The sequence below is a fragment of the Ambystoma mexicanum genome, chromosome 1p (assembly GCF_040938575.1).
Source record: "Ambystoma mexicanum isolate Mex_15411 chromosome 1p, UKY_AmexF1_1, whole genome shotgun sequence".
Classification (NCBI taxonomy): Eukaryota; Metazoa; Chordata; class Amphibia; order Caudata; family Ambystomatidae; genus Ambystoma; species Ambystoma mexicanum.
The window spans coordinates 797806190-797827763 of record NC_090921.1 but is presented as its reverse complement, the minus strand read 5'-3'; the positions used below and the strand labels follow the sequence as shown (position 1 = coordinate 797827763).

Genomic DNA, 21574 nt, shown 5'->3' with positions numbered 1-21574 from the left:
GCTCAAGAGCAATGTTGCTGAAATAGTCCGCTTGTTAAGTATAATGACCCACACCTGAGAGAAGCAGGGAGGCTGAAAAGTTCCCCTCAGGTGCATGCCATAGATGGAGATGGAGCTGGAATAATCGCAGCAGTAGCAACAGCAGAAGGAGAGCATGTTGTTGGCAATCAAAGCAGACATTGGTGGAAAGAAAGGACATAGGGACTTTAACCAAGCAGAATCCAGCTGCCTGTCCTGAGGGGTTCCTGTTCCCCTTAATTCTGAAGTACAGAGGTGGCACAGCGGAAGGCGTGAAGGAAGGAACAAGTTACTTACCTGTAACTGTTGTTCTCCAGCATGGGTCTGGCATGGATTCACATGCTCATGAATATTCCCCGTCGTCAGGCTGGGAATCCTCGGTAAAGAAAAAACCAGTATCAGTTTCGTTTCTGATCTGTCTTTCGTAGTAATAACCAATCACTGGTCTCTGCGTCATACTGACCACAGCCAATGACTGCCCTCTACCTAAGCACCGCCTCTGGCAGCCATCTTCAGATTTGGAAGCACGTGAAGTGGCAGTATGACCAAGTGAAGAGCCGCAGAGGGGTAGGCGGGAGGGTTCGCATGTGAATCCATGCCAGACCCATGCTGGAGAACAACAGTTACAGGTAAGTAACTTGTTCCTTCTCCAGCATGGGGTCTGGCATGGATTCACATGCTCATGAATAAAGAATACATAGCAGTACACACATGCACAACCACGGGTGGTGGCAAAGGCTCAACATTAAGCATTGCATCAAACTCAACATTAAGCATCTTACCTCCTCACCATGCTCACCTCAGGCGAACAGGTTGCGCAGCACTGCTTGGCCGACCCTGGACTCCTCCCTGGAATCCCGATCGACGCAGTAGAACTTCGTGAAGGTGTGCGTCGACCTCCACGTAGCAGCCCTGCATATGTCCAGCAGGGGCACACCAGAAAGGAACGCCGTGATAGCTGCGATCGCTCTGGTGGAATGGGCTCTCGGACGGCCGGGCAGCGGTCGGTTTGCCAACCGATGACAGTACATGATACAGCCGGAGAGCCATCTGGAAATGGAAGCCTTCGAGAGAGCCTTCCCCTGATTGACAGGTCCAAAGTTCACAAAGAGTTGTGACGTCTTCCGAAAACACTTTGTGCGGTCCACGTAGAACTTCAGCGCTCTAGCCACATCCAGCGAGTGCAAAGTCCTCTCAGCCGGCGACGGGAAGAACACAGGCAACACCAAGGGTTCGTTGAGATGGAAGTCCGACGGTACCTTGGGCATGAAGGAGGGGTGCGTCCTGAGCACTACCCTCGTGTCGTGAAAAGTCAAGTACGGGGCCTTGCAGGAAAGGGCCTGGATCTCTCCCACCCGTCGTGCGGAGGTGATGGCCACAAGAAACGCTGTTTTCCACGACAGAAACTTCAACGGGGCCGAGTGCAGAGGCTCGAACGGAGGTCCCATGAGCTTGGTCAGCACCACGTTGAGCTCCCACGCCGGGGCCGGAGCCTTCACCGGCGGGAACGATCTGAACAGTCCCTTCATGAACTCTTTCACCAGACGATGAGACCACAAGGACGTCCGTCCCGTGGTTCTGGTGTATCGGGAGATCGCAGCAAGATGAATCTTGATGGACGCGTGTGCCAGTCCAGCTTTGGCCAGCGTCAGCAGGTACGGCAGAACTTGGGGAGCCGTAATCCATAGAGGGTTAATCTTCTGTGCATGGCACCAGACAGAGAACCTCTTCCATTTGTGTCCGTAGCATTTAAGAGTCGAGGACGCCCTGGCCTTTGCAAGAACCTCTCTGCAGTCGGCCGGTATGTCGTATCCTCCAAACTCTAGCGCTGCAGGAGCCAGGCCTGCAAGTTCAGCGATTTCGGGTCGTGGTGGAGGATGGCGCCTCCTTCCCTGGAGAGCAGATCCGCGTCCACCGGCAGCTTGATTGGCGGGGACGCTGACAAGTCCAGAAGGTCCGGGAACCATATCTGCCTCGGCCACGCAGGTGCGACGAGGATCATCCTGCACCATGACCTCTTGAGCTGGTTGACGAGCCGGATTAGCAGTGGCAAAGGAGGGAACGCGTAGAGGAACAGGCCCTCCCAGGGGAACGAGAAAGCATCGCCCATGCTCCTCGCCTGGGGAAACCTGCTGGCGAACCTCCGGCACTTGGAGTTCGTCGCCGTCGCGAACAGGTCGATCTGGGGTGTGCCCCACCGTCGGAAGAGGCGATCCACTAGATCCTGCCATAGTTCCCACTCGTGGCACGAGCGCAGCTCCCTGCTGAGTGAGTCGGCGATGGTGTTTTTTATCCCTGCCAGATGAAACGGCACCAGAAACATCCCTTGGGCGACTGCCCAATGCCACAGGTCCTGCGTCTCCTTGGACAGTGCTGGGGACCTGGTTCCGCCCTGTTTTCTGATGTAAAACATGGTGGTGGTGTTGTCGGTGAAGATCCTCACCACCTTGCCCTTGAGGGACGGAAGGAAGGACCTGAGGGCCCAAAACACTGCACGGAGCTCCAGGACGTTGATATGTAAGGATTTCTCCGTCGGGAGCCAAAGGCCCCTTGCGTGCAGATTTTCGGTGTGCGCTCCCCACCCTTCCAGGGAGGCATCCGTGGTCACTGTCTCCTGGTGGGCTGGGGTCTGGAAGTCCATGCCCGCCGTCAGGTGCGCGCGGGTGCCCCACCACCGGATCGCTCGTCGGAAACTCTCGTCGAGTGTGATCCTTTCCTCGAAGTTGCCCGTCGTTTGGATCCAACGCGCGTCCAGGAACTCCTGCAACGGGCGCATCTGGAGCCTGCACATGGGAATGAGGTAGATGCAGGAAGACATCATTCCGAGGAGGGACTTGATGGACCTCACCTTGGCCGCGTCGGCCACCAACATCCGCTGCACCTTGCCCAGGATGGTCCTGGTCCTCTCCTCCGACAGGGAGGCTCGAAGGGACACTGTGTTGAGCCTCGCTCCCAGAAACAGAGTGTCTTGCGCGGGTACCAGGTGGGATTTGGCGTAGTTCACGGAGAATCCCAGGTCCGTGAGAAGTTGGACGGTCCTTGCCGTGTGGACCACGGCGAGCTCCCTTGTCTTGGCTCGGATGAGCCAGTCGTCCAGGTAGGGGTAGACGTGGATCCCTTCGCGGCGCAGCTGAGCCGCCACCGGTGCGAGGCACTTGGTGAACACCCTGGGTGCCGACCGTAGACCGAAGGGGAGGGCTTTGAACTGGTAATGCCGCCCTTGGACCACAAACTTGAGGAATTTTCGGTGCCCCTTCAAGATGGGAATATGGAAGTAGGCATCCTCCAAATCCAACGACGACAGGAAGTCCCCTTCCTCCAGCTGACCCAGGACGTGCTGGAGGGTGACCATCCGGAACTTTTGCGCCTTGATGAACTTGTTCAGACGTCGCAGGTCCAGGATGGGGCGCCATCCCCCCGTCTTCTTCTTCACGAGGAAGTATCTCGAGTAGACTCCAGAGCCCCGAAGCCTCTTTGGGACGAGTTCGATGGCGCCCTTATTGAGCATCGCCTTCACCTCCAGGAGAAGTTGAGGGACGTGAAGTTCTTTCCTGGCCACGGGGGGGACGCGAGGACACTTTCTTTGAAACTCGAGCGCGTGGCCCCGGGCCAAGGCGTCCAGCACCCAACGGTCGGTGGAGATGGACTCCCACACGCTGACGAAGCTCGCCAGCCGGCCTCCCACCGGGGTGCTTCGGTGGGGGCCCCACCCCCCGGCCGGTTCAATCCTGCTTCGACAAGGCTTTAGCGCCTTGTCCTTGGCGACGACGGCGGGGTCCGCCAGGCTTGCCTCGTCCTCTGTAGGCCTCCTGAGATGACGAGCGGGCCGCTTGACGGTAGGAGGAGAAACCGCCGCCGGAACCTTTGGAGGCGCCCTTGCCTCCGCTGCTCCGAAAGGGCGTCCGTCGTTGTTGCAGAACTCCAAGGGCCCGGGCCGTCTCGGTGTCCGCTTTAATGGCCTGAAGGGAATCGTCCACCGTTTTCCCAAACAGGTTGTTCCCATCGAAGGGCATGTCCAGGACTCTGGTCTGAACGTCTTGACGGAAGTCCGTAGCCTTGAGCCATCCACGCCGCCTAAGGCAAACGCCGTTGCCCAACTGGCGGAACCCAGTGTCGGCGATGTCCGTCGCAACGGTAATGGCGTGGTCCGAAGCCACCTCACCTTCCTGCAGGATCTCCAGGGCCTCTGCCCTCTTGTCGTCCGGCAAGAAGTCCAGCAGGGGAGCCAGTTTGTACCAGAGCTCCCTGTCGTATCGGGCCACGATAGCCAAGGCGTTGGCAGCTTTAATCGTCGTCGCTGCAGACGAGATGACTCTGCGTCCCATAGCATCCAATTTCTTTCCCTCGCCGTCCGGTGGGGAAGTCGATGTGGGGGCCGCACCCCCCCCTGCTTTTTTCCTGGCCGCCGCGGAGACGACGGAGTCCGGGGTAGGCTGCGCCCGGAGGCACAGGGGGGCCGTGTCCGGGACCCGGTACTTTTTCTCGTACCGGTCTCTTCTAGCTGGCGTCGTGGACGGGTTCTTGAGGAGGGTGAGGCCCTCATCCCAAATGTCGTCCAATAGAGGCACCGCGAGGACCGTCTTCCTCTTGGCCTCGCGCCGCTGATAAAGGAAACCTTCCTTCTTCTTCTCCTCAGGGCAGAGTTGGAAAAGCTCGGATGCCCTGGCGATCATTGAGTGGAACGATCCAATCTCGTCGGGCGGAGAAGCCCTGGTGGGAGGGGACGACGGTACATCCTCGTCGTATACCTCGTCGTCCGTAACCGTCGCTGCCGTGTCAGTCCCCGTATCATCCCCTCGGGTGGACGGGGAGGAGGGCTGGAAGGGGCGCGACGGCTGAAAAGGAGGTGGAGGGCCGGTTCTGGGTCCCCCGACGGGAGAGGTTCCGTCGGCAACGGTAGTCTCGTCCTTATCTCAGAGCATAAGGACTGTATAGCCAACAAAATGGCCGCCGAGTTGTCTCGCGGCGCTGGCAGAGGGGAACCCGACGGGCGATCAGGGGCCCCGTCGGTACCCTCGACGATGTCGTCGTCACCTGCGTCGGGATCCATCCCGACGGGCCGGTCTTCTTCCACGCCGAGGCCGTGGCTTAAGACCTCGACCAGCTCCTCCTCCGAGGTTGAGGCCGAATCTACGACGACGCCCTGCCCCCCCTTTTTCTTCCCCACGGGGGATTTCACGGGGGTCCTATCGATGGGCACAAAAGAGGACTCCCTCCGAGGTGGCAGGGAGACTCTGAGCCCCGAGGTCGCCACCACTGGTGTAGCCTCCACAGGCTGAGCCAGGGCCGCCGCGACAGTTTCGATAGAGGGCTTGGCCGGATAGATTAAGGCCTTCACCACCTTAGGTGCGCTCACCGCCTTATCCTTGAGGGGGGGGGACACTGCCTCGCTCCCCCTCCGCCTTCGAGCTCGACCGGGGCCTCTCCAGGAGCTTCGCCGGGTGCTCGGCCTTCCTCTTACCCGACCCCAGAGCGTTGGCTCGTGGTTGATGGTGCCGGGGAGGGTGCGCCCTGCCTGGCGCCCGTAGAGCCCGACCGTTCGGCGCTCCCGGTGCCAGCGGACTCGCGGTGCTTGGCCTTATGTTGGACCCCCGTCGCCGGGGCGTCCTCAAAGGTCTTAGAAGACCGCTCGGATTTCTTCCTCTTCTTCTCGCCGGACGGGCTCTTCCCTTCTAGCCAGTTGGCGAGACGTTGATGGCGGTCCTTCATGGTCCGCCTCGACATGTTGCCGCAAAACGCACAGTTCTTCTCCACGTGCGTCTTGTCCTCATGTAGGCAGTAAAGACAAAAAGAGTGTTCGTCCTCCTTGAAGACGTTCTGCAGCTGGCATCCAGGGCAGACCCTGAACAGCTTTCCGGGCGTCGAGCTTCCCTTCTCCTGGGCCGTGGCCGGGCCTGAGAAGCTTCTGCAGTCCTCCGTAGCTCGACGAATTTCTTCACCCTTGAGGGGCGCAGACGAATCCGAAACGGGTCCCCGTTGATCGGATGGAGAGTCGGTGGAGCTTGAGGCTCTTTTGACCGAAAAAACTAAGTTTTTTGAGAAAAAACGTGAAAAAATAGCACTAACGCTCGAGAGCAATAGCACGAGGATCCCAACACATGAACGTGCGGTAAAAATCTGAAGATGGCTGCCAGAGGCGGTGCTTAGGTAGAGGGCAGTCATTGGCTGTGGTCAGTATGACGCAGAGACCAGTGATTGGTTATTACTACGAAAGACAGATCAGAAACGAAACTGATACTGGTTTTTTCTTTACCGAGGATTCCCAGCCTGACGACGGGGAATATTCATGAGCATGTGAATCCATGCCAGACCCCATGCTGGAGAAGACTGCTTTTCCCCAGGTGAACCTGGTTGCACAGATCGTGCAGTGTCCCAGGCGCAACGAGCGAAACCCTTAGCCACTGAAGCCCTGCAGCACGCAAGGGGAACAAGACAGAAGTCAGTGAGAGTTACCGAGCGTTCTGATCCCTTGCGCAAACAAAGGCAGGCAACTGTATCCAAGCAGTCATTCGAGTGCAAGTGAAGCTTTATTAAAGCGACCGTTGATTATCAGACAATGGGAAGTTACAAAAGTAGCACTCGCGTAGGAGTGAACCTCTTGTATAGGACTCGCGTATGAGTAAAATACTCTAAACCACATTAATTGGATACCAAAATGTCTGTAAATTGGATACTAAAATGTCTGTAAACAGATGAGACTGGTTGCGTGTGCTTAAATATTATTCTGAAGTAAACCTTAACCGAAGAGTCAATTATGAAGCAGTTGAAAAGAATGCATCACTGAAGTTAAGTGACTGAACACTGAATTGCGAGATCTAGGAACAAGCATTGTCCAAGCCAAGAGTGACAAGCCTTTCCCAAAGCGAAGAGTGGTGCAAGCATTGCCCATTGCCAAGAGGCGTACCAGCATTGTCCAAGCCCAGAGTTGTACAAGCATTGTCTAAAGCCAAAAGAGACTGATAACGAGTCATACAATTAAACTACTCTGGTTGGCAGGAAGCAAAGAGGCGAATGCCAGGTTGGAAAAGGGGAAGATTGCCATTTGTGATTGTTCTCTAAAAGTTGATATAACTCACATTGCCAAAGCCAAGAAGAGGAAAGGTAGATTTACATCCTTAAAGGCATTTTGGTTGTTGATGTTACAGAAAGACAAGAGTGGCAAAAAGGCTGCCCTTCTGGGAAGTGAATGTTCAAAAGAAGAGTGCCTTGCTTACTTGGAAGTGTTGAAGGACACTGAAGTAAATCTGAACAACATTTCAGAAAAGACTAAAGTAACAAAGGTGCAAGCTGCTGAAGCTGTGGTAAATATTGATGTTGCAGAAAGACAAGTGGCAAAGAGGCTGCCCTTCTGAAAGTTGAATGTTCAGAGGAAGAGTGCCTTGCCTACATGAAGGTGTTAAGGAGCACCAACGTGAATGACAATGCATTACTTACCGTAAAAGCATTTCTGATGGTTGTATCTGCTTAGATTCACATGCTGTGCATAGTCCGACATCCAGTGGTCACTGCGGAGTATTGCATTTTGTTTTTCGTAGACGAAAAGGCGTGTCTGTAACACTATCCCTATACTGACATGCAGTGTACCCACAATCCCTCACGCGTCGAGGTCCCTCTGTTTGTATTTTTTCTGCCCTGGGGGAGCCTATAGACGTGGGCGAGTACAGAAAAGAGAGATAAAGGATGTCTATGTTCCTTCCATCTGTGCGGGGAGGAAGGGTGGGCGCATGTGAATCTAAGCAGATACAACCATCAGAAATGCTTTTACGGTAAGTAATGCATGGTCTTCTGATGTTTGTTAATCTGCTTAGAATCACATGCTGTGCATAGACTAGCGAGCAGTACCCGGAGTTGGAGGTGGGTTGTGAGAAGGAACAGTAGAAAAAAGATGTCTTAATTCTGCTTGTCCCACCTGGGAATCAGATCTAGAGTGGGCATCTAGACAGTAGCGTTTTGTAAAGGTGTGTACAGAACTCCAGGTTGCCGCTTTGCAAATGGACTCAAGAGGGACATTTGCAATTTATGCTATGGAAGCCCCGGTGCCTCGAGTAGAATGTGCTCTCGGCTTGAAGGGTAGTTCTCTCTTAGCAAGAGAGAAACAGAGTGATGCATTGGACAATCCATCTAGATTAAGTGGATTTTGAAACTGCATCTCCTTCTCTTCCTGCTGCCACCGAGACAAAGAACTGATTAGTCTTTCTCAGAGGTCTAGTTCTTTCCATATAAAACATGACGGCTCTGCGCACATCCAGTGTATGCAGGCTCCTTTCTCCCAAATTTGAAGGGTTTTGAAAGAAGGTTGGTAGTTCTATTGACTGGTTGACATGGAATTTAGAAATACATTTTTCTGCAAACCTAGGATGTGGGCGTAGAACCACCTTATCCTTGTGAACTGTTACAAAGGGGTCTAGTATAGAGAGCACTTGTAGTTCACTCACTCTCCTAATGGAGGTGATAGCTATTAAGAAAGCAGTTTTAAGAGTGAGGTTCTTAAGGGATGCTTTGTGCATGGGTTCAAAGGGTGAGCCCATAAGCCTGGTAAGTACCACATTTAGGTCCCATCCGGGAGCTGGGTTAGCTATAGGAGGGTGTATCCTCTTTACTCCCTCCATGAAGGCTTTAATAACTTTAATAACTGGGACTTTCCACCATGACACTAAGTTGAGAAGTGGTGTATGCAGAAAGTGCATCTAGATGAACTTTAATAGAATTAAAGACCAATCCTGAGTCTAATAAGTGAGTCAGGTAAAGAACAATCTGTGTGGGAGAGCAGTCAACGGGGTTGATGCACTTACCTCTACACTAGATGAATCTCTTCCACTTGCTAGAATAGCAGTAACGAGTGTTAGGTTTTCTAGCCTCCCTAAGAATGTCAATGCATCTTTGAGGGAGCTGTAAATGTCCAAATTCTATGACCTCAGGAGCCAGGCTGCTAAGTTCATGGTCTGTGGGCATGGGTGTATCGTCTTGGCCCTGTCCTGTGACAGCATGTTGTACGGGCAGGGTAGTTTCACCGGTGGAGATAGAGACATCTCCATCAGGTGAGCGAACCATGGCTGCCGGCCCACATAGGGGCCACCAGTATCATGGTGACTGGTTCCTGGTGCATCTTGTGTACTATTTTGTTGAGAAGGGGAGTCGGGGGGGAAAAGCGTAAACAAATTTCTCTGACCATGTTATCCAGAGACCGTTCCCCCAGGGTCGGTTCTGGGGGTACCTGGAGGCGTAATCTTGGCATTGGGAGTTCTCCAGAGTTGCGAACAGATCTATTTCTGGGAATCCCCATTGTGTGAAAACGTCGAAGACAATGTCTTCTCGTAACTGCCATTTGTACTCTGCGGGCAGAGGGAAGTCTCTGCTGAGTTCGTCTGCTAGCAGATTGAGTTCCCCTGGTACATGTTCTGACAACAGGAACATGTTGTGTTTGAGAGCCCCCTTCCAGATGTTCTGGGACAGCTTGGACAGTCCTCGAGAGTGAGTGCCCTCTTGCTTGTTCAGGTAGTACATGGCTGTGGTGCTGTCTGTGAAGACCATCACTGTCTTCCCTTGCAGGTGTGCCTGGAAAGCCTTCAGTGCTTTGAAGACAGCTAGCAGTTCCAGCAAGTTTTTGTGTTTGGACGCTACACTCGGAGTCCAAACTCCATGTGCAGTCTGATGGGATAGGTGAGCCCCCCCCCATCCTGTGAGGGATGCGTCTGTGGTTAGAGTGACTTCCACTGCGGGGGTGGTGAATGGTTTCCCTATTACAAGGTTTTCCTTCGACCACCACCGTAGTGAGAGAACCAAGGCCTGCGAGACCACCACTAGATCATCCCATTTTCCACTGGCCTGACACCAATGGCTGTTGAGCCACTCTTGCATTGGGCGCATGCGCAGGCACGCATGAGGTACCGAACATATACATGACGCCATCATTCTTAGCAAACGCATTGCTTTGCATACCGTCACCTCTCGAGCGGCCACATATTGAGGGATCTGAAACAGCATATTTTGGACCCTCTCATTGGAGGGGAAGACGAGGCTGTCCTTTGTTTGAATTAGAGCCCCTAGGAATTGTTTGATCTGGGTGGGGTCTAGGCTGGACTTCTTCTCGTTGATGGAGAAGCCCAGCTGGAACAAAAGGTCTACAGTCTTTTGTGTATTTGAGAAGCATGTCTCGTAAGAATCCCCCGTTATGAGGCACTCGTCGAGGTAAGGGTATACTGGGATGGACAACCTGCGCAGGTGGGCCGCTGCCACTGCCAGTACTTTCGTGAATACCCTCGGCGCGGACGCTATGCCGAAGGGTAGCACTCTGAACTGGTAGTGTTTGCCCTCTATCATGAACCTGAGGTATTTTCTGTGTGCTAGCAACATTAAAATATGAAAGTATGCATCTTTCATGTCCAGTGTTGTCATGTAATCTCCCTGTGAAAGCAGGGGGATTACTTCCTGTAAAGTCACCATACGAAACTTTTGAGGTTTGACAAATTTTTTCGCTGGACGCAGATCTAGTATAGGGCGCATGGTTAAGTCCTTTTTGGGTACAAGGAAGTACACTGAATAATTACCTTCCGTTACCTGTGATAGAGGCACAACCTCTATTGCTCCTTTTAGTAGCAGCAGTTCCACTTCTTGAAGAAGGATGGCAAGGTGCTCCGGTGATAAGCAGCGTCCCCTGGGGGTCTGTACTTGGGGGACCGACTGAATTCTATGCAGTAACCGCGGGCTATAGTTGACAATACCAAGCAGTCTGATGTTATTCCCTCCCATGCTGGTAGGAAAGATGTTAGCCGGTCCCCGACCGGCGATGCATGGGAGGGGACCCGAACCTTCGGGTCATTTAGTGTTGGTAGCCGGGGAACCTCTGGGAGTGGGGCCCAGACCTCTACCCTTGCCACGGCGCTGTCCTCTTTGAGTGTATTGTCCACTGGTTCCCTGAGTAGAGGACCAGTTGCCTGCAGTGTACTGCTGTTGTTGTTGACGTTGGCCTCGAAAAAAGCGTTTGTTGCCGAATCCTCGCTTATTGGGAGGCCTTGAGATTTGGTCTAAAGTCTTTAGGGTGTCGAAATCCTTCTTTGCGGTCTCCAGTGCGGCATCTACCGCTTTCCCAAAGAGGTTAGAATCCTCTATTGGTTTATTAATGAGTGACGCCTGGGTTTCTGGCTTAAAACCTGAGTTGCGTAGCCAGACATGACCCTTTAGAAGTATCCCCTGGACTAAAGAACGGCTAGCTGTTTCTGCACCATCAAGTGTGTTTTTTATGCTGCTCTGGTTAACCAGAGTTCCTTCTGTTACAGTGGTTAACAATCAAGTTCTTAAGGGCTCGGGGACTTCCCGTAACTTTCCCCATTGGGCATCAGCATAACTTGCCAGTAAGGTATTACTATTGGCAATTCTGGTGGAAAAAGCTGCCGTGGCTGTAATTCTCTTACCCAGGACGTAGAGTTTCTTTCCTTCCTTGTCCGGGGGTGCTTTGCTAGTTGATAGCGGAACCCCTGCCCTTTTCCTTGTGGGAGTTACCACCAAGGAATCTGGTATTGAGTGACCCTTAATGTATAATGGGTCCGAAGGAGAGGGAGTAAACAGTTTTTCAATTTTCGGGTTGACCCCTCTAACCAACGCAGGTGTAGACAGCGATGGGATGATTTGTCTCTTAACTGAGGCGAGGAGGGGAATGGTCTGGCTAGTGGGAGGTTTTGCCTTAATGATTTTTTTTACAAAATCAATATCGGGCGTAATTTCCCGAGTCTCAATTTCAAAGTACGCTGCTGCTTTCCGTAGTAGCGCATTGAAAGTGGGTTGATCATCTATAGGTGACGGGTTACTGACCGGTGTGGTCTGAGGAGAGGAAAGGTTCAGGATCTCAGGGTCTGTAGACTCTGTTGGGGACTGCCAGGGCTGTGAGCCACCTTCATCTGGGTCTTCTTCGAAGCCCCCCCCACCTATGTCAGGGTTTTCCTCAAAACCTTCTTCTTCGAGGTTCTGCTGGTCTCCAATATTTAAGAACTCCTCATCCTCTTGGAAGTAAGAGTCTTCTTCAGTGAGGTCATAAGTATTAGTCTCCATCTGAGGGGGGTCAAATATTCTAGGATATTTAGCCCTGAAGTTCTCATGAAGTACCTCCCTTGGCCTCTTGGGTGTTTTATGTTCAGGAGTGGACATAAATCTATCCAGCTTGTCCATACATGATTGGAATCTCTCAAATGTCCAATGTGGTAACCCAGAACGGTCTGGAGGCGAAAAAGGAGGCTCCTCCGCCTGTAGCCGTCTAGATCTGTCGCATAACATAGAGGATAAAGTCCCTTCGCCTTCTGAGAAACCTTCTCATAGGCTTGGGCCTTCCTTCGACGGCGGGAGCGGTTCCTGCCTCCCTTCGGGCATTCTTGGTGTCTCTCTGGCTTTGTGAGCGGGCCTCGGCGTATCACTCGCCGTTCGTCTCTGGCTGTCAGTGGAAACTATATGAGCCAAGCTCTCGACTATTAATTTCTCTGTCGCGGGTTCGTCTGGCGTCGTGCTGGGCGGTGCCGAGTCTCTTTCGGCGACGGTCGCACTCTTACAAGGCGCGTCGCCTGGCGTTTTGGAGGTAGCGCCCTTGTCGGCAGGTAGCCCAGTCGCTAGTCGCGTCTGCGGTGGCGGGCAGGGCTTGCGACCCTTACGGTCGGTGGAGGACGCCGGTGGGCCCAGCGTCTCCATTGGCGCTAGGGCTTTCTTCGTCTTTGACGAAGAAGTGCCGTGGGTTGTGTGTTTATGTTTTCTGTGTTCGTCAGTGTCGCCGGGGTGTTCATCCCCATAAGTAGGGCGTGAGCCGAACTTGTTGGGGGCGGGGACAGATGCTGTGGAGCGGGTACGCTCCTTAGAGAGGTCTACAACCTCTGAAACGGAGGTCGGGTTATCACTGTCCTCGTCACACTCGGCGGCGGGTGAGGAATCCGCTCTAGACATAGCATAGGCTGCCCACCTCTTGACCCTACGGTCCTTTCAAATTTCTGGGCATAGAAGTTTACAGGCCGCACAGCCTTCCTCGTTGTGGTCGAGGGGTAATCAACGGTTACACTGCTTGTGCTCATCTTTCCATGTGAATTTGCCCTTACAGCATGGGCAAAATCTAAACAGAGTCCTCTCCATAGCTGCGGATACAATTAAGAGTGATAACGACCCCGAAGGAAAGGGGGGGTGAAAGAGAAAGGCATTCTTAGAAGTATAAGAAATGTCCCACGACCCCCACTCTCCCTACTGTCTTAGGCTGGCGAGGCCAGGCCACATGTTCGGCAGCGCTGAAGGATCTCCTCCGTCTAAGTCACCGCCGTCTTCTTACTCAGCGTTGAAACAGCTTCGCTGTCGAAGGAGGGATCTAATGTAATGTATAATAAATAACGACCAAAGGGTTGAGTAAATGTTTTGTAATTTCTCTCGAAGGAGCTCTGCGTTAAAGCGACCAATATCTGGGCGGAAAAAAACAATCTGAGGGACCTCGACGCGTGAGGGAATGTGGGTACACTGCACGTCACTATAGGGATAGTGTTACAGACACGCCTTGTCGACGTCCCCTTTTCGACTACGGAAAACAAAATGCAATACTCTGCAGTGACCACTGGATGTCGGACTATGCACAGCATGTGATTCTAAGCAGATGTCACAAAAGTCGGTTAAATCCTCTTCTTCGCAAGACAACTCAGTTTCACCCCCTTCCCTCGACTCCTGACCTTCCGCGTTCTTCTTGGATTTCCCTTTCTTGTGGCTTGTAGGTCTCTCCTTTTTTTTAATGAAGATATGGACGTCCTCGGAAGTATGCCACCGTGTCACCGTAAAAGGTGTAACAGGGATAACCCCTCTGGGAACGCCAAAAAGGGGAAAAAGCCAATGGCACAAAAAACCCCTCTGAGACTTCCTTCAAGGGAATGAGGAACAGGCTCAAGTGGCTGGCTCTGGTTGAGAATGGAGATTCGGGGCAATAGGATTACCCGCAGAGTGGTTCAAGTACAATCCAAAGATGGTTAAAGTTTCTCGAATAGATGGCGAAGACAATCCGTAAAACAGGCAGGGTACTGGTACACAGCTGACAGGTAGGTACATGGGCTAGGCAGAGGCAATCCGTGAGACGAGTAGAGTTCAGGAGCACAGCTGACTGATTGGTACCAAGGGCAAAGCAGAGGCAATCCGTATGGCAGGCAGAGATCTGATACACAGCAGGTAGGAAAGGAACAGGGAAGGAATAATAAAATGAGGTAAAGAAAGGATACTGAGTAAAGAGGCAAGGAAGAGGGGGAAAGAAACAAAGAGAAGGGAGAAAGGGAGGCAGATGGTTTACCAAAGGGGGAGCAACAGCAGAAGGGAAGCGATGTCAAAACAAAAGGAGAAGAACTGCAAGGAATAGAAGGGAAGGCAGAAAGGAACCGAGCGAGAAGTACTCTAAGAGAGCGATGGCAACACAGGAAGAAACCCGGAAACGTTGCAGCGCGTTCGCAACCAGGAAGTGATGACTTAAATACTTCCGGTTACGTACGCGTGCAACGACTAGAACGGTGCAGGCGGAAAGGAAGAACATGATGGGAAACGCTATGGCGGACCGTAACGCCAGCGCTTCCAAACCCGCCACCCCTGCCGGGATGTGACAGCAGATTAACAAACATCAGAAATTGTCTTTTCTGAAAATTGCCAAAAGTCACAAAGTTGCAAACTATTGACGCAGTGGTAAAACCTTTGTCGGTGGATTTAAAACTTCAAGAGCACAATTGAATGTGGAACACTATCTGGCAGGTGAGAGGTGAGTGGACCATATAGTGAATCCTTGCAGAAGTTAACCTGGTATGAGAGATATCAGGTGGAAGCAGTGTTGCTGTGAAGTCATCCTGACAAAGATATACACTGTGATTCATGGTGCTATGAAGAGAGACTTTAGAAGTGCCAACAAGAAGCTGTGTTTCTTTAATCTTGCCAGAAGTTGTGTTTCTTTGAATCTGGCAAGGAACTGTAATTCTTCTTTGACATTTCTAAATTGTGGCAAAGCATCGTGACCCAGAACCTTATTGATGCTGTTTGATGAAGTGGAAATTATTCTTCCAGGAAGAAGAGTTATCTGTTCTGTTGGTTGCACATTGGTTAACTGAAATTTCTTTTGATACAGTGAAGCATCCAAGAACTAAATTGGAACTTTGTTGTGAACCCGGATTTCTTTGCTTCTTTTTGGTTAAAGGTTGGACCTGAATCTAACTTGAAACCTGCGGAAGGGGAGTTCACCCAAGTAACAAAGAGAATGAATGCATTTGAAATACAATAGTTTTGAATTGCCATATATTTTCTTTTGTATTTTTATGCTCAAATGTGAGAGCCAGATATCCTTAGTGTTTCCTTTAGTTTTTGATAGGCAGGGAAATCCTTGTCAGGGTAGGGATAGTGGGGCGTTTGATGAAACATATAATTTAATAAAATGGTATATTTTGAGTAATCATCCAAAAGTGGTCTGCCTCACATTTCTGACCCCTCACATCAAGTTCAACTATAAACATATTGATCATTATGTATCATATCAGTTATTGATACAAAGTGGCATGTAGCATTGTATCTCATTATTGAGCATCTTTTGCATGTATTTTTTTTAATTTCACTTTTACATCCTTATTATAACAATTACTTTGAATTATGGGGAGGCTGGAACTTCACAACATACTATTCTTCTATTTTAACCAGTCTGGCGGATGAGGTATGGTAATTGAGAATTTTATTTAGTTATAATAGTAGTTGATGATTAATAATATATTGTTTGAAATTAAGTTAAATGTTACTTATTTTAAAATGTTCAAGACTATCAGCAAATTGCAAAACATACAATTAACAATCTTGTATTTTTGCCCACACACATGCAACAATGAAAGTAAACCATCACAAAAACTTACCTTTGAACTGAAATACATGTAACATTTCACTACATGAAGGGTTTATGTTTTTGTAACTAACCTTTAGCTGCCTACCCAAAGATGAAAAAACAAATTACAGCGCAAACTACTTTATCCAGCAACAATTTCCTCACTATGTTTTGCAGGTTGATCTCACACCAACTCCCTGAAAACATCTCCAAAGGTTATCAGGTACAATTTAAAATATGTATTTTTAAAACTTCACACATGCACAGTGTTCTACTTTATTTTAATAACAATGTTAAAATTGTATTACAACCATTAACTATCTTTTTTCAAAATTTAACTGATATTGTGAGGTCGACAATCATAAAACAACTTTCTCAAGATGTACTTTGCAAGATGACTCTACTGGATGAATTTGGTCTAGCGGATGTGTGGAGAACAAGACACCCCCAAGATAGGCAACACTCGCATTACTTTGCCCCGCAGCAATTGCATACAAGGCTGGACTATGTCTTTGCTACGTCAGACGTGGAGATGGAGTGTACTCAAGCAGAATATAAAGCGAGGGTCCTTTCGGACCACTCACCCCTGGCTATTGGGTGGCAATACTGCCCCCCGAGGGCAAGGATTCCGACATGGCGCCTTCGGGCAGAGGCACTGAAGGATCCCGTCTTCAGGGAAGATATAAGGGAGGAGATTAAAAACTACTTTGAGACAAATACGGGTAGCGTTTATTCGGCTAGCACATTATGGGAAGCCTTCATGTTGGGGATGAGAGGGGTAGCCATAGCAAAATCGAAAGGCCTACAAGGTGGGATTTTGGCTGACATACACGAAACAGAAAGGGAACTGGAAAAGGCATTGAAGGAGGGAGATGCAGACATGGAACTGATACTGAAACTGCAGCAGAAATGTGCAGAGCAATGGGAAAGATTATGTAACCTCAACTATAAAAAATACATAGAGAGACAGCATGCAGGAGGGGATAAAACAGGAAGGTTTCTGGCGTGGCTATATAAGAGCGAAACTCCCAGACCCACGATCAGAACGATTGTGAGAGAAGATGGTAGTGTAGCCGACACCCAGGAAGGAGTTAATCAGGAGTTTGCAGAATATTATAAGTTACTATATGCGGATGAGGGGGGTAGTAGTCTTGGGGAGATCACAGAAACACTGGAGGACATAGGACTGCCTAGGATAAGTGTGGAGGAAAGAGAGGAGCTGGATGCACCGATTACCTTAGAGGAGTTGGAGGAAGTGGTAAGGCAGCTGCCTACCAGTAAGACCCCAGGGTCAGACGGGTTCCCGAGTGAATTTTATAAAGTATATAAGGAGGAAGTGCTCCCCCCCAATGCTAGAAATGTTATGAAGTGTTTGAGGTGGGACGGCTGCCGGAATCACTCAGAGAGGCGATCATAATACCGCTTCCCAAACCCAACAAGCCTGGGCATAGTTGTGGCTCCTATAGACCATTGTCAATGTTGAACCAGGACAGCAAGATATTGACGGCTGTCCTGGCGAATAGACTGTGCAGAGTTATTGGCAAACTAATACACCCCACAGGTTATGTCCCGAATAGAAATATAACTCACAATCATAGACGACTCCATCGGGTAGTTGAGTGGGGGAGCGAGAACGAGGGCGAAATGGCAATTGTGACCTTAGACGCGGTTAAGGCCTTTGATTCAGTCAAGTGGCCATGGCTGCTTGCAGCCTTATCGAGCTACCGAATGGGTTCTGGATACATATGGGGGGCAATGATGTTAAATAGTGGACCGTTAGCTAGGGTCAGAACAGGATCAGTGATATCTGAAAGATGGCAATTAAGTAGAGGCACCAGACAAGGGTGCCCATGGTCCCCAATGCTCTATATACTAGCCTTGGAGCCCTTAGCGATATACCTTAGGCAACAATATGACACTATAGGTATCGAGGTGGGGGGAGAACGACACCTGATTTCCTTGTATGCCGATGACTTGCTGCCGTACCCGAGGTATCCGGAGGACAATCTCCAGTACATACTAGAAGTGATGGATAAATATGCGGGGCTATCTGGCATAGTGGTGAATCCCCAAAAATCTAGTATCTTCCCGCTGGGTAGTTATAAGGGAATCCCTATGAGGAGGTTACCGGTGCTACAAACACCATGGGCGGTTAGCACATTTAGGTAGCTTGGGATAGATGTGTACCACACGGTGGAAGAGGAGCACAGACACAATACCGAAAGAACCATTGAGAGAATTGAGAAGTGCATGAAATTCTGGGAGAAGTTGCCCCTAGCAATGATGGGACGGGGCGATGCTTAAAATGGTGGTCCTGCCAAGGCTCTTGCACTTTTTCGGAAATATTCCATATCTGATACCCAAGAAATTTTTCACCAAACTGAATAGCATGTGTAGGGATTTCCTTTGGCATGGTACCCGGAACAGAGTGTCATTATGGAAGCTGCAGAACTTTTACGAAAAAGGGGGAATAAAACTGCCCAATTATGAGGTCTATTATGTAGCGAGCCAACTGCAATATATAGCTAAATGGCTCTCAGATGAACTGACCCCCGAATCCAGGTTGTTTGGATGCGATTGTGCCCCATTTTATCTGAAAGAATTGATATGGCTGCCCAAGACAGAAATGGAAGGGCGCCCCAAGATGATGAAGCTCGGGTGGGAGATGTGGCGCCGAGCGTGACAGATGATGGAAAACCCATTCCCATGCTCCCCGCAGGTGCCACTAGTCGCACTGGTGGGGGGTGATAAGCAGCTGAGGATGATACTTAGGAACCACTGGGAGGCGGTTGGGGTGGTTACAATGGGGGATATGTGGCGGGAGGGGGCCATCATAGAGTTTGAATTGCTGGGGGAAGAGATGGGGTAATACACGGGCCAGTATATTACATATCACAGGATGGTCCAGAGAATCAGAAGAACATGGCCTGAAACGGTACTGGAGGGAGAACCAGATGCTACTGTAGACATTATATATGATATGACGGAGGGGGGGCATGAGATCTCTAGACTGTATGAGATGATGATGTCCAAGGTCGGGAAGGAGTTAACACAATTGTGACTAGACTGGGAAGCGGAACTGGGTGCCCCGCTAGAGGATGGGATGTGGGAACGTGCTTTGGGATACCACAAGGTGTCAAGGAATGCGAGAATGAAACAGATACAGCTATATATTACGCATAGAGCATACATGACACCAGAAAGGATATCTAGGTTCAAGGATGCTGGGAGACAAGCATGTCCCAAATGCGATGAAGAAAAGGCAGGCATGGTGCACATGCTCTGGGCATGCCCAGTAATTGTGTGCTTCTGGGGTGAAGTAGCGCAAAAACTAGAGGAAAAGGGGGTCACGATGGTTGTAAATACAGCCTGGGCTTGCTTGCTGGGGGGTTTCCCCAGATCGCAGAAACTTAAGCATGTTAGTAAATTGAAAGATTTAGCATATGTGCTCGCAAAAAGAAGGATTGCCATGGGATGGAAGACATGTAATAAACCACGGATGGAGGTGTGGTGGAAGGATTTGCAGAAGTGGGCGGAGGCAGAAACTATGGCATGGCAAGAGGCGAGCAATGTAGGGGGAGAGGAGGAGGCGGGAAGCTTGATGGCATGGAGATCATTAATAGCGGAGTTGTTTGGAACGGTACAAGACCTGACAGGATCCACGGAGTGTGAGACCCCACCACGCGAGGCAGATACAGAGTGCGTGGAACAAACAGGCTCGTAAGGGGGTGTGGGATGGGGGAAGCAGTGACCACAATAACTCGAACATTTGTATTGTTGATGCACACACTGCGTGTGTGGTTTGTATTGTTTTTGTTTGAATAAATCAATTAAAAAAAAAAATTGAAATGTACTTTGTGAGATCAAATATTTTAACATTAAATTGTTTAACAATTGGACTATTTTTGTTGAATTTATTACGTGCAATGAATGTACTATGGAAGTGGTCAAAATTGAAGAGACAAATGGACCAGAGATATACATAGGATATTGCAAAATATAATTATCATCCCTTTTAATTTTCATGTGATATTTCATATGTTTTAACGTTTTACATACAGAACTTCCATTTGTGGATACGTATATCTGTTTCCTGACGTGGAAGAGCCAATTGGTTGGTTTATACCTTTTTAAAATGCTGTTTTTCAGCTTCGTCTTGTGGTCTGCAACTCAAAATTGACAGTTTCAAGGCAAATTAGGAAAATAAGGGTAAATAATACAAAAGTTTGATTTAAATAAGTTGTTTAGAAGTAATTGTATTGATATTACATTTTGATGCTGTAATAGATTATGTATGTGTGCTATAAATTAAGCATGCTTTTTTTCATCGATTAGAGGCCTAGGAAGGGGAGCATAAAGACTCAGACAACAACACAAACTAATGATGTCGCTTGCCAAACCCATGTCCCTTTGGAGCAACTACATTTTGAGGCTCAGCATGGTCCTCTCAAGATTCAGAGTTGATATACAGATGTCCAGTGGCCAAGATTTGAATGGAATGTCACCAGTGACTCATGGAAAGTAACCATGGATCACTGTTACAGCACACAACTTCACCCAGAAGAGACAGACAACACAGAAGATATTTCAGAATTGCTAGCAAATCTGCTCACACAATCGACACCCTCTAAAAAAGGGCAATCGAAAAAAGAGAACATGCTACCCGTTTCCCCAATAACTGAGGAAAATCTGGAAATATCACACGCTGAAATAACTAAAGCATCTTCACAATTGATAGACGATTGTGCTCATGATCTGGACTTCACTCTTCCCAGTGTGGAGGATTTATCCACCACAATTGAATCGCAAACCACAGTACAGCTAGACGATTGACTATTAAGGGAGCCAAAATACATTGTAGTTGACTGCTGCATGATAGAGATCATGAAAATGATTAAAAGTGATCACAAGTTACATAGGTGGATTCGTGGGGAGACATTGGTAAAGTTTACTTGTGTAGTCAAAGGCACCAACCTGAAGATCAATGGTAAATGTGTCCACAATCATAACACGTTTTCATGGGCTCCTCAACCGATGCTTGGAAAAGTGTCTGCTGGCAATGTACTTCATTCATCTGCTTTGTTGTTTAGCGGATCAACGTTTAGTAAACTGTAAAGTTTCTGTAAATTTGTGGGACTTGATCTACTTGCTAAAACCCAATACTACAAATATCAGAAACATTTCTTGTTCCCGGCTATTAGCCAGGCCTGGAATCTCTAACCGATATCAATGGACAATGCTCTCGCTGGCAAAAGGCTCAGGCTTGCTAGGGATGGAAAGTGTGACAGTCCTGAGATTTCTGCTAAATATTGAACATACCACTTCCAAGATAAGGAAAGCAAAAAAAAAGTGAGTTCAGTCATCTTGCAAGTATCCAAACGTACATCTTCTGTTGCCATGGAGGCATATGGTTTCATTGAATCTATTGAACTTCTGCAATCTGGAGGAATGCAAATAGACCCGATAGCCGCTGACAGGCACGTTGGAATAGCAAAGGCCATGAAAGAGTAGTTCCCACACATACAGCATCAAAATGATATATGGATCGTCGCAAAATCAATTTCTAAAAGAAATACAGCTGCTGGTAAAAATAAAAAAGGTACAGAAAGCATATTAAATTGGTCATAGTCTATCAGCAACCATCTTTGGGGAACTCCAAAACTTCTGATGGGTCTGTAGATATTCTGCTTTAAAAATGGTGCTCAGTCCTGCACC

General features: G+C 49.4%; 1 protein-coding gene across 4 annotated transcripts in view; it reads right to left on the bottom strand.

Annotated features, from left to right (window-relative positions):
* The window catches only part of TDRD10 (tudor domain containing 10), a 1872714-nt gene that overhangs the window by 734502 nt on the left and 1116638 nt on the right, over nucleotides 1–21574 (bottom strand). The window lies entirely within an intron of this gene.